We start from the raw sequence: 13,081 nt of genomic DNA, 5'->3' as shown, positions 1-13,081 counted from the left end.
TAGTTGATTTTAAATCAGCGATATCTCCCTCATACAGACTCTGATTCGGCCGATTTTTTTTTTTTTGGGGGTATTTTTTCACAAGGAATCTAGATCTGGTATTTGTTTTGTAAATATTGCACCAAATGTTTCAAATATGATCTGCAAACTCATTGCCCAAAAACAAATTCTGCAAAAAAATGAAAAAAGAAAAATTCTTCCTGCTTGGCCCAAGAAAGTGCTCTGTGGAGGTCGCAGCGCATGCCTGAAGTGTGTTGAATATTGTTGAAAATTTTTGAAACTAAAATTTGCATGAAACCCTCATTCCCATGTATTCATAACCTGCTCTGATACCATTGATTCGGATCTTGGGGGGAGGCCCCCAAGATCTGAAAAATTGCAACGCCGAAAATAAAATGAGAGAACACACAGTAAATAAAACCACAAAGAAACTTTTTATTAAAACAGATAATAATTGTAAGGACTACATTGTGGTGGGCAATATGTTCTTTTACAAAATGTGATTTGTTACTTATAATATTTTTCAGTTACAATACCACGAGTCAATTCCATGGGTGAATGAATACCATGGGTGGATGTCACAATACCATGAGTCAATTCCATGGTGAATGAATACCATGGGTGAATGAATACCATGGGTGGATGTCACTTACAATACCATGGGTGGATAAATACCATAGATGGATGCCACTTACAATACCATGGGTAAATTGCATGGGTGGATGAATAACATGAGTGGATGAATGCCATGGGTTGATGTCATTTTCCATTCGGATCATGCACTTCTTAATTTATTTTTGTAGAAGACAAGGATCAAGGTTCAAACTTGTTGTAAAGGGGATTTCAAGAGGACTTGCATTTCTGTATCTTTTTGAAGTTTTCATAAATAAGAAGAGAGAACCAGACTGTTACTTCTGTAAGACGATTCAAATACATATGGTACTTTTATCAATGTCTTTTTGTTTCATGTTATGCAATTAAATAGTCTTTTGATTCGATATTGTTGTTATATGTGAATGTTCATACAATTCTACATTATATCACTTTTGAGTAAGTTGGAATTGATAGTCTTAAACACATATGCTAACAATTGATGTTATTATGATATGCGATATGTTTTATATCACTTTATTTAAAGTGATCATCATTCATGCTTAACTTTCTGTAGTCAAGTGATTGATCTTTATTAGCATTTGATTACCATAAATCATTATAAATCGCATTGATATTAGATTACCCGGGTTATATATAGATCTATTTGTATATTTTCATAAGTTTACAAGTCAAACCATCTATCATCTTGTTATATTTTGTAGACACCCATTCATCAAATCACACTTTATTGGGAAATTGGTCCCATATTATCCAGTCGGAGCCACCATACCAAACGGAAAAGGAGTTGCTTTAAGGTCCGGACAAGGTGGTTATCCCCCAATGTTGGTGCAATGATTTTAGAGGCATCAACAGGACTTAAAAACATAGTTTCCTTCTCATTGACATTAGATGTAAAATGTGGATGGAGATTAATCACTATGGATAATATGTGGACTCAAGTGGTTATAGGAAAATATAAAGCTAGTTTATCTTTGGAAGACTTGATTTGTACTTCAATTAAGTCAAGGGTGAATATCTCAATAGTATGGAGAGTAGTTCTAAACTCTTTTGATATCGTCAGTAGAATTCTGGTGTGGAGATTAGGGGATGGGCGTCATATCAGAGTAGGCATAGATCCATGGGTGGGCAGCGGGGACATATTCTGATTATTTGAATAGGTGTTCAATTAGCTCAGAGAAAGAGGATGTTCAAGACTACCACAAGTATCAGATCCTCAAAACTCCACCTTATGGAAACAAAGTTGGAGGTCAGCAAGAGCATTGGGTCTAGTTGGAATAGATGAGATATGTGACAGCTTTGCAAGAAAAAAATGTATGATTAACAGATACAAAAGACGAGCTAATCTAGTCCTTTTCACCTTCATGACAATATGCTCCCAAGATGGCATATCTCCATATCAGTGCAGGGGGGCAACCAATTCAGTAGGTCTGGTGATGGAAATTCATCTGGAAATTGAAATTCCCTATGAAGTATAGGACTTTATGTGTTTTTTACTAACAGGGAAGGCACCAACATGGAACGTGATGCAAAGGCAATCAAAAATAGGACCTTGGTGGTGTTGCGTATGCAGAACTGTAGAAATTTTGAATAATATGACACTTATTCACAGAGATTATCCCGAATATACACTATTGCGGAATACATGCACAATACATAATCTCCTCTATGTTGATCATCAATTTAGCAGCATTAAAAACAATGAAACATCAATCGTATGCACACATTAACACAGTATGTAATCCGGGGAAAGCTTACAGCTGAAAACCCCACACTATCTGTATATTAATATGATTGAGAACATGTCACAATACATAGTACAATACTCCTCACAAGTACTCAGTACTATCTCCACATGTTACACACAAAACTAGCTCAGATCCGAACAAGTCACAGGTTCAAATATCCTCTGCTGCTTTGCCTGCCTCTATTGCACAATACCAAGTGAAAATCACATGAGCACAGGCTATTTCACTGGGCATATACTGCGCAATCCTCATGGGCATACTCAATCCATTGATTGTGCAAGATCTCATGCACAACTATAGTCACAACTAATAGCAATATCAACCTCTAACACCTGTCTCCACTGAATTGTACATGCACTGACATGAAACTGAGTTAACTGATGTATTCTTTAGTTTCTTTATGAGTTAATAATTAGTGAACTAGTTTAACAATTAATTCACACAACTCATCACTAGTCTATTTGCAGTTAGACTAAATACAACTAGTTCAACCAAGTCAAACTGAACACAACTCCATCAACTCCACATCCTACTCCACCAAACTCAACTGCTTGAGTTCTAACTGAAGTCCTGCATGCAATAGCTCAACTGACCCACAAAGAAAGCGTATTTCCTTCTGACAGCTGCATGTTCCACATCTGTAGCTCAAACTAAAGTGCTCCAAGAGGATAAGATAATGTTTATAGTCCTAATATTATTATGAGACAATAATATTCCACTGTTCTATTTTTAGCCTGGCAGTCTAAAAATAGAAACCTGCCCATATGTCTAAAAATAGAAGTCCATCTATTTTTACCAACATGACCAATCATCCACAAATAACATATTGCAACTCATAGACCATGATCCATATGTCTAAAAATAGACTTTGCACCAAAAATAGCCTACGGGCCCACTTAGTGAAGGCGACTTCTTTCTACTAAGCTCCATCATCTTGTTGCATTCTCAACACTCCCTCTCAACAAGATATGGATTATCAGCAACCCCTATCCTGCCTTGGTGGTATTCGAATTTGCTCCTGGTGAGCGCCTTCGTCAAGATATCAGCATCCTGATCCTCCGTTGGAATGTATGAAAGTAACATGATTCTCTGCTGCACACAATCTCTGATATGATGGTACCTGATGTCAATGTGCTTAGATCTATCATGAAATACAGGATTAGCCGAGAGTTTAATGCAACTTTGGTTATCACAGTAAATCACAGTAGGCTCCAAGTAAGAACTGAACAACTCGACCAGAATCTTCCTCATCCATATAGCCTCGCATGCAGCCAAACTTGTTGCCATATACTCGGCCTCTGCTGAACTGAGTGCCACGGATCTCTGCTTCCTGTTGTACCAATAAACTGTTGTCGACCCGATACTGAAGACCCCTCCTGATGTGCTCTTTCTGTCCATTGGGCTCCCTGCCCAATCTGCATCCGTGAAGCCACATAGCTTCACCTCATCCTCCTGTCTGTACCACAATCCATATCCCAATGTGCCTCTCAAATAACACCATAAATGCTTGCCTGCCTTCCAGAAGAGCTTGGTTGGCTTAACCGTAGCTTGTGAAAGCTAGTTAACAGCATAGCATATATCGGGTCGTGTATTGACCAAATACATAAGCGACCCCACCAACTATCGATAAACAGTGGCATCCACTTCTTCTGCTGAAGTGGCATCCTCCTTTCTCCAACCTCCAGGAAGAGGAGTATCAACAGGCTTGCAGCCATGCATGTTGAACTTCTCCAGTATCTCCCGAGCATACTTACCATGAGAAACAAATAGTCCATCACTGCGCTGCCAGATTTCCAATCCTAGGAAATATTGAAGGAGGCCCAGGTCCTTCATCTCAAACTCCTTAGCAAGATCATCCTTGCATGAAAGTATCAACAGCTCATCACCTGTTAGAATCAAATCATCTACATAAAGTACAATGATAAGCAACTTACCCTCCACAACAATCTGGTATAGGTTAGGATCCGCCTCACTCTTGGAGAATCCAAGTCCGGTGAAATAACTGTCTATTCGTGTGTACCAAGCACGTGGTGCTTGTTTCAACCCATACAGCGCTCTCTTGAGCTTGCACACATGCGACTCGCTGCTGAAGATCTCGAAACCTTCGGGCTGTTCTATGTACACCTCCTCCTCAATGACTCCGCTGAGGAACGTAGTCTTCACATCCATCTGATGAATGTGCCACCCCATCTACGCTAAGAGAGCAAGAATCGTCCGTATGGAAGAAAACCTTGCGTCAGGTGCAAAAGTCTCCTCATAATCGATCCCCTCTATCTGTGAAAAGCCTCGGGCAACAAATCTTGCCTTGTACTTCTCCACATTCCCGTCAGCCGCCTGCTTAACTTTGTAGATCCATCTCGAACCCACCACTGATTTCTCTTTCGGTCTAGGAACAATCTCCCATGCACTGTTTCTCACAATCGTATCATACTCTTCCACCATGGCATCTACCCATGCGGGATCCTCCACAGCTTCCTCGAAAGAGGATGGCTCAATCACAACACATTTTCTCACAAGAGCCATGTATCCAGTGTACCGATCAGGTGACTGTCTCTACCTGCGTTGGGCTATAGGTGGTCCTACAAGTTTCTCTACATCTTGAGCCAGTCACTCAGCTTCTGTCAAGCGCTTTCGCCCATTGATGGTTGGCACTGCATGAGTGGTCTCTTCCACTCCATGAACTTCGTCCTGTGGCCTGAATGTCATCTTTAGGAACTAATAGCTCCCCATTTTCATGCAAGTGTGGCTCCCTCTCAAGCAAACACTTCATGGCTTTCTCCTCTTGAAATTTTATATCCCGTCGCACAACAATCTTACCACTATCTGGAAAATACACATGATAGTTGTGGGGCGTATCAGTGTACCCCAAAACTATCCCAACCTCTGCGGTCGGCTCCAACTTCTTCCTGGTATCCTTCGTCACATGCATGTAAACGTTAGCACCAAAAATCCTCAAATGAGAAAGATCATGCTTCTTACCAGAATAAGCCTCCTCAAGTGTACTCATGCCAAGTACCCTGTGAGGACAATGGTTTTGCACATATACTGTTGTATTGCATGCTTTCGCCCACAAGTGAAGGGGTAGGCCCTGATCATGCAACATCTCCCGCGCAACACCCACGATCATTCTGTTCTTCCGCTCAGCAACCCTGTTCTGCTGTGGGTTATGGGGAGCTATGAGCTCTCTCTGAATCCCTTCTGCACTGCAGAAATCCTTGAATTCGCCAGAGATGTATTCACCAGCATTATCGCTCCTGAGAGCCTTCACCTTCTTCCCCGACTCCTTCTCGACCAGTGCTTTGAACTCACAGAACTTTGAGTATGTCTCACTCTTCTTCTGCATGAAAAAGATCCAGCACTTACGAGAGAAATCATCAACAAAAATCACATAATACTTGTGCTTTGATGTTGAAGCTATTGAGAAAGGTCCACACATGTCTGTGTGAATTCTCTCAAGGATCGTCGTGTGACTATCCTTCTCGTGAAAGGTGGCTTTCACAAACTTTCCCAAAGTACACCCCTTGCACTGATCTGACTATGCAAGAGTGCCTTTAGGAAGCCCTGTAGTGATTTGCTGCAGTATCTTCAAGGATCCATGGTGAAGGTGACCCAATCTCCTGTGCCACAGCTCGCCATCATCTCGGCTCACCAATCCTTCTGCCTTGCATGCCATTGCTGCGCAACCATCTACATGCAACTGATAAAGGTTCCTCACTCGAACCCCTATCTTCTGGGTTTCTCCAGTTGTCTTACTATGCAGGAAAGCCTTTCCCTCGTTGAAAAAAACATCATATCCCTTGTCTTCTAACATCGCCACAGAGATAAGATTCTTCTTCAATCTTGGAACATGCATCACTTCCTTCAATCTGAAGGATTTACCAGACTCCCTCTCAAAGGAAATGGTACCGATACTGGTCACACTGTATCTACCATCATCGCCCATCTCGATGTGCACTCGAAGATCTTGGTCCTCCAGATCAAAAAACAAATCTCGATCTCCTGTCATGTGAAAAGACGCACCACTTTCCAAGAACCATACCGATCCCATCACACTTTAAACCAAGCAAGCAATCAATGAAAAATCAAGCTCAAACTGCGAGGCTAGAGCCTCTCCTACTACAGATCCAGCAGCTTGCTTGTTCTTCTTCTTCTGCGGACAATTAGTGGCATAATGTCCGTGCTGGTGACAGTGAAAGCACTTCACCTTGGACATGTCCTGCTTCTTGCCTTTCGCACCAGACTGAGAAGCTTTCTTGTTCTTCCCCTTCTTTGCTTTGGCAGCCAAAGCGCAATTTTCTTCATCAGTTCCCTTTGATGAAGATCCATCCCTGGTATTCCACCTGATCTCCTCCTGCACAAGATCTGACCAAAGTCTCTCCCATCCTAGAAATTTCTCCCTACCATTGACAGAGTCCTGATAGGAATGCCAACTCTTTGAAAGACCAAGGAGAGCCAAGCTCACCAAGTCTTCGTCATTGACAGTCACCCCCACACTTCCCATCTCATCCCTGCATTGGGTGAACTTCGTGAGATACTTGGGCATACTGTCTCCCTTCTCACATTTGATGTTTCTGAGTTTATCCTTGAGCGCCAGCTTCCTCTGATCACTCTTTCTTTGGAATAGATCTGTCAACGCTTTCCAAATCAAGTATGGAGAAGCCTTTCCATGCAGGCTGGACATAATGTGATCCTTCACGCCCTCCAACAGAATCCTTCTGTTAACACCCAGGTTGTTCCCTATGACTCCCAAGGGAATACGGCCGGGGTAACCACTAACCAATCTTTGGATCACTGTTTCTAGCCAAACTGTGATCAGAGAGGGCTCTCTCTTTATGATTTGTAACTGTTTATGATAGGGTTTTAGGCTAGCTATTATGCACAGGTTTTGTTTATGTTTTGGTTGAAGAGTTTCTTTTAGGTCTTATGATGTAATTTTCAAAGAGTCAAATATCATTGGGCAATGGAGTCTGTGGCTGTATAGGTGTCTAGAAACCTTGAGGTGAACTGGTGAAACTTACAGGGCCATTTGGATGCTTCATACAACGAAATTTTTGTTTTATAACACGAACAGGTGAAAAAACCAGTGAAAGCAATTAAGAATTTTCACTAAAGTATTCGAGTATTTCCACCAAACTAGGTATGAGAAACAGATAGATGCCTCAGGAGCAATACTTGAATCCCTGGGGATGTCTATCACTGTAAAAGATATAGTTTTAAAGTGCAGCAATTAAGAATTACACTTCATTCACTGTATCTGAAGAAAAACATGGATAATAGCTCAGATTGAGTTCAGGGTAATCAGTGATTAAATCCTGAACTATTCTTCTACTTTGCTATTAAGTTTAAAACGTTTAGACAATAAAAGAGAACAAAAGACTCGAAAACATGTAACACAGAGATTTAAGAAAACTTATTGTTTTATGAAACATTCTGGAATCCTGCAACATTCACCATTCATCACAACGCATCAAATACACCAAGCTTTGGAAATTCCATTCTCCCTTTGCATTGCTTCTCTGAGAATTTTACAGCAAGTGAGACTTCCAAAAGGAAAATAACAACAACCCCCTGAGCTTCTGCCAGGGGTGAATATATACTTGCGATTTTTACAAAAATATCTGAGTTCTGAGTTATCTCAGACTTAATATTCTCACCAACTTTCGAGATATTATGATCAGAAATTTATTACAGCATTGAATACAAAATAAAGGCGCCTTAATGTTCTGTCAGAAGATATTTTGGCCTTTGGGATCTGCTGAGTCGGTTGAGATACTTTGATTAAATGCTGGGGAACCCGACTTTATGGCTTGTACGCTGTATTTTGGGTTTGTCACCTGTGATTGTGACTGCTGCTGTGGTGAGAGAATAGCTCTGCTGAGTTGGCTCAGCCTCTGCCTCTTCCTTGTAGATTTTATTCATCAAAATTGTGCCTGTGCATGACTGCTCATATACTGGAGAAAATTAGCGCTACAGGTTCTGGCCTGATAAAATTATCTGTGTCAAATTCTTCCATACTTCCTGTGTGGGCAATTGATGATTTATGATGGCCCCCATAGTCTCATCTGCCTCAGTATACTTAAAGAAATTTGGTGGTGTATCAAACAGATGATCAATTTCATTCATAATAAAAAACAGATTATCCACCCTATCATACAGATTCTGCCCTGATGCTGGCCCTGTGTCTGCTGAGGTACTGGGCTGCTTTGCAATCTGTGCTACTGCATGGGCATCAATCCTTTTGTTGTAATTTTCTAGGGTGAGCAGTCTTCCTACACTGCTTAAAATGCTGGGGAGGCCTCTGTTCTGCAATGCCACAAATCTGTCCAGGAACCTGTTGATCTCGGTCTGCATATCCTGTGTCCTCCTCTCCAGCGTACCAACTAGACTTCTTAGTGTCAGGACTCTTTTAACTACTGAGATTGTTTCAGTCCTGTTAGTAATTCCCATGGTAGCTAGTTGAGAGCTAGTTTTGTTATTTAAAACATTGATCATTCTGCTGGCAGCATCTGGCATGTGGCCAAGGCTTGCTCTGGCTCTGTGTATTTCCTTGTTTGCCTTGGTGATGAGTACTATTTGCTCATCCATAGTCTCAATATACTGCCATTGATTGGTGATGGACCGCCCAATGTTGCCCCAGAGGACTGCTTTCAATTCTGCTGTTACTTTTTCTAGTGCAAGCTCTTTTTCTAGTTCAGCTATTCTCTTTTTTAGAGCTTTTATCTCTCTCTCCTTTGCTGCTTCATTCTGCTTGCTTTTGTCAAATTTTTCATTCACCTTGGCCAAAGATTTCTTGACTTCATCAAGCTCTTTCATTTGAGATTCAAGAACTTGGATCTCAGCTTGCAGCTTCTGCATATCCAGACTGGGAGTCTGTCCTGGTGTTGGTGTAGTTGTTGCTGTAGATGGTGCTGTAGATGGTGCTGTAGATGGTGCTGTAGTTCCCGTTTGCTGAGGAGGAGGAGTAGTTGTTGGAGGGACTTCCTCAAGATTAATTATCACAGGAGGAGGCTGGGAGGGTTGGCCCTCTTCTCTTTGCTTCATTTCTGTTTGTAGTGCTGCCTTTGCAGCTTCTGATTGTCCTAGCTGGTCTTGAGTTCGAACCAGCTCCTTGTACAGGGATATCAGTAGGTCTGTAGCATCCTTTTCCTGCCTTTGCTGGGCAACCTCATCTGTTTGCGGATGGATGGTAGCTGGGAGCTTGATTTTCTTTCTTAAGGCCGCCATGTCTGCATCCCTTATCTTCAGGAGTTCTTGGATACCTTTGACATCTTTAGGATCATGTCCTATTCTTATAATTACATCTTCCAAGGACTTGATCCGGTTGTCCTTGGCTTGTGATGATGCTCTCTCCAATTCCAGCTGAGATGCTGTGTTATCAAGGCTGCTCTTCAATTTGTAGTTCTCCAATGTCTCATCTGCCAAGGAGGCATACACCATTTCACCAGTTTGTTTATGTAACTCAATCTTATCCATAGGGTGTATGTCTTTGGCCAGCACCTCCATGTTGGTTCTTAGGTAATCTGAGGTAGTTTGAGGATGCAGCGTTGTGGGCATGAAGTGACTCATGATCATCTTGCCTTCACTTACATCAAAGGCAGACATGAGTCTTTGCTGATTGGTAGGAGCCAGGTTCAGCAAATGATTGTACAACTGTACTTTAATAGGATCACTCCTCCTCTTAATGTCAATAAATTGCTGTTTGATGCTGGACTGTCCTTCTCTGTGCTGGCTGGAGGAGCTAACCTCTCCTCCTATAGTTCTATCATGTTCATGCTGGAATGAACTGGCTGAAACTTCTCCACTGGGTGGGCTCATGCCCATTGCTTGCCTCACTGCTATGTCATCCTCTTGAGAGTCATTTAGTCTTTGTCTTTTCTCTCCCCGATTGATGGATGAAGTCAGGGGAGTCTCTCTATCCCTTTTCCTGGTTAAGTCCTCCTTTTGTGGGGTTTGGAGGACTGAGGTATCAACAGTAGTTTCTGCCCTAGGAGGCACTATTGTCTGAGCCTGTTGCTCAGTGGAGCTTGGAGCATCAACCACTTTTTCTTGCTGCAAGGGTTGCTGTTCACTAAATTGTTCCTCTTCTTGTTGCTGCCCAAGTTCCTGCTGCTCCATCTCTTCTTGCTGCTGTAGCAATGTGTCCACTTGTTCTTCTGTCAATGGAGGTGGCTGTTCCACCTGCTTCCCTTTATCCTTGCTTGCTGTCTGTGGTGCTTTCTCGGCAGTTTGCTGCTGTGCTGTTGATGATGTAGCAGCTGCTCCAAGTTGCTTTTTGTAGGAGAGGGGCACCTGTCCACAAGTTTCCAAGTCAGCTTCCTTTTGCATATTTCTAGCCTCTCTCTCAAGTAACTCTTCATTAGTAATTTCCTCCTCTAGGGTACCCTCTTCCCAATTTGATGCATTGGCATACTGTTCAATCTCGGGTTGTCTCTTGTGTGCATAGCTACCCAATTTGTATCTAATCCTCCTGAGGGAGATAGCATGATTGGGGTCATAGGGTATCCATTCAAAGTTGGTTTGCAGTCTGAGGCCTTCCAGGATAGTGTTTGCCTCTTTCCATCCCTCTTCTTTTCTGTTATATAGGAAAGGACCCAGCTGGTTCCTTACCTTCAACTGTGACTTCTTGTTGTTGCTCTGAAAATGAAGATAGTCTGAGTTCCCAAACTGTCTGAAATATTCCAAGGCAAAAAGCCTCATGGGGACATACCTTGGCAACCTAAATGGGTTCAACTCACAGCCATATATCCTGATGACTGTGTGGTTTTGGTAGAAGTACCAATTACCAATGCTGTAGGACTTATTCAAATGGAGAATTCTCCTCATGTCATCAGTTAGTCTAGGAGGAGGAGTACCATGCAATACTGTCATGACTGGATAGATGAATAAGTCAATGAACTCAGTGTATGTGTAAGGTGATACAGAGGTATGAAGAAAAACAGAAGTCCAGAACACAACTGACCTTGGAATTCCCTGGGCATTGAGTGGCTTCAAAGGAACAGAGAAGGTGGCTGGCTGATAGAACAAGAATAGGTGGTATATATATGAAGTATACCTGAATAATCTTTCCCTCCTCAAGTTCATAAACTGCTCATGGATTTTATCTGCAATGTAGGTTGCATAGTCATAATGTACAGCTGGGGGTTTACCAGGAGAGAATATAGACAGCATTGCCATTAGGCTATCATCCACATCCTCCATCCCCCTGAATCCTAGGACATAACTGATTAAATCCACTAACATCCTGCCCAATTCATTCAAATAGTGATACCCAATAGGAGGGGTTCTGACTGATTCAGAGCCTGGTCTTACAAACAACTGATTGATTTTAATGATTTGGTCATTTGACAGCTTGGTCCCTTTGTTTATCAAATTCTGCATAAAGAGGGGGGTCAATTGCTTGGCAGTTTGGAAGTGCAGCATTCCATTTATACTCTCTGGGGTAATCTGGAACAGGATTGAGCCTGTGGGGCTGATGACAGCTCTTTGGTTTGGGTCATAACATTCCTGGCAGCTGTAGATCAGTTCTGGCATAGGATTTACTTGGGGAAGGTTGTAGATGGGCAAATTTGAGTCCCAAATTCCCAAGATGTCTGCCCCACTCAGGTGCTGGGCTTTTAACTCATTCATCATCTGGATATTGTATTTGGTTCCCATAGGGAACCAATCCAGCATTTGGTAATCCATGTCTCCCAGGGCTTTCCATGCTAATTCCTGGTGAGGAGCATTGAGGGGCTTGATATTTAGAGCAATGGGAGTCTCCATAGTTCTTCAAAGTGCAACAATTGTAGGTGAATAGTCAAAATGGAAGCAACACAGAATAGAGGTGATTCTCTGTAAAGACAGTTTGTATTTAGATACCAGAGGGGGATTTACACAACAGCAGTTGGAATACTGTTTGTTTTGGGAGCAGAGCTTTTCTAAGGTCTGACTATGTCCTCTTTTAGCGGGTAAATTGAGACCAACTAGGAATTAGTCGAGAATACGCAGTGAGTGTTGCTTTCTAGGCGAAATTACAGGTATTATGGCTCGGCTGGTGCTTTTTGGACTTCACAGTTACAATGGTGGACGTGCAGAGGGAAATAGGCGGTGTAAATGTAGTTTCAAGGTGTCTTAAGCCTTCTGAGCAACTTAAATTTCAATAACAGTCGTATGGAGGGCAGAACAATGGTAAATACCTGTTAATTGACGAACAGAGGTTGCGCAGGTGTGCACGGTTGATGCTGAGGAGGTCGCCCGGGTTAACTCAGCAGGTTGGCGGAAATTCGAACGTAAACGGTCATGCAGAAAGAACAATAGCGACAGGAGAGAAAAGTGGGAAAAACACGGTTTTTTGGGTAAATATAGACCTTTTTACCATTTTGGCGCTTTTTAGTGATGACGTCAGCATGACGTCATTGGTGGGTCAAGGTGAGGTGACGTCAGCTGACGTCATCGGGTGACGTGGCGGTAGACTATTGGTCCAAGGGGGCGATGAGGTGGCAGCCATGTCAGCGGCCAGGTGGACGAATAGCGGGGCGAGTACAGGCGGGCGTGACGTGGCGATGCGTTGGCGGAAAACAGGTGGCGGTTAGGACCGTAGCGGTTACGGTTAAGGTTAACCGCTACGGTTTCTCGGGGCGGTTTGGGTACGGCGCCGAAGTTGTCAGGCCCGGCTCCGAGATACCTTAGCGCTTGACGCGTGGAGAGGCCCTGACGTGACGCAACGTCAGCTTCTCGGGCGG

The sequence above is a fragment of the Pinus tabuliformis genome, chromosome 2_2, assembly GCF_031772625.1.
Source record: "Pinus tabuliformis cultivar Carrire ecotype Pingquan chromosome 2_2, CPIR1, whole genome shotgun sequence".
Lineage (NCBI taxonomy): Eukaryota > Viridiplantae > Streptophyta > Pinopsida > Pinales > Pinaceae > Pinus > Pinus tabuliformis.
Note: the sequence above shows the minus strand (reverse complement) of the source record.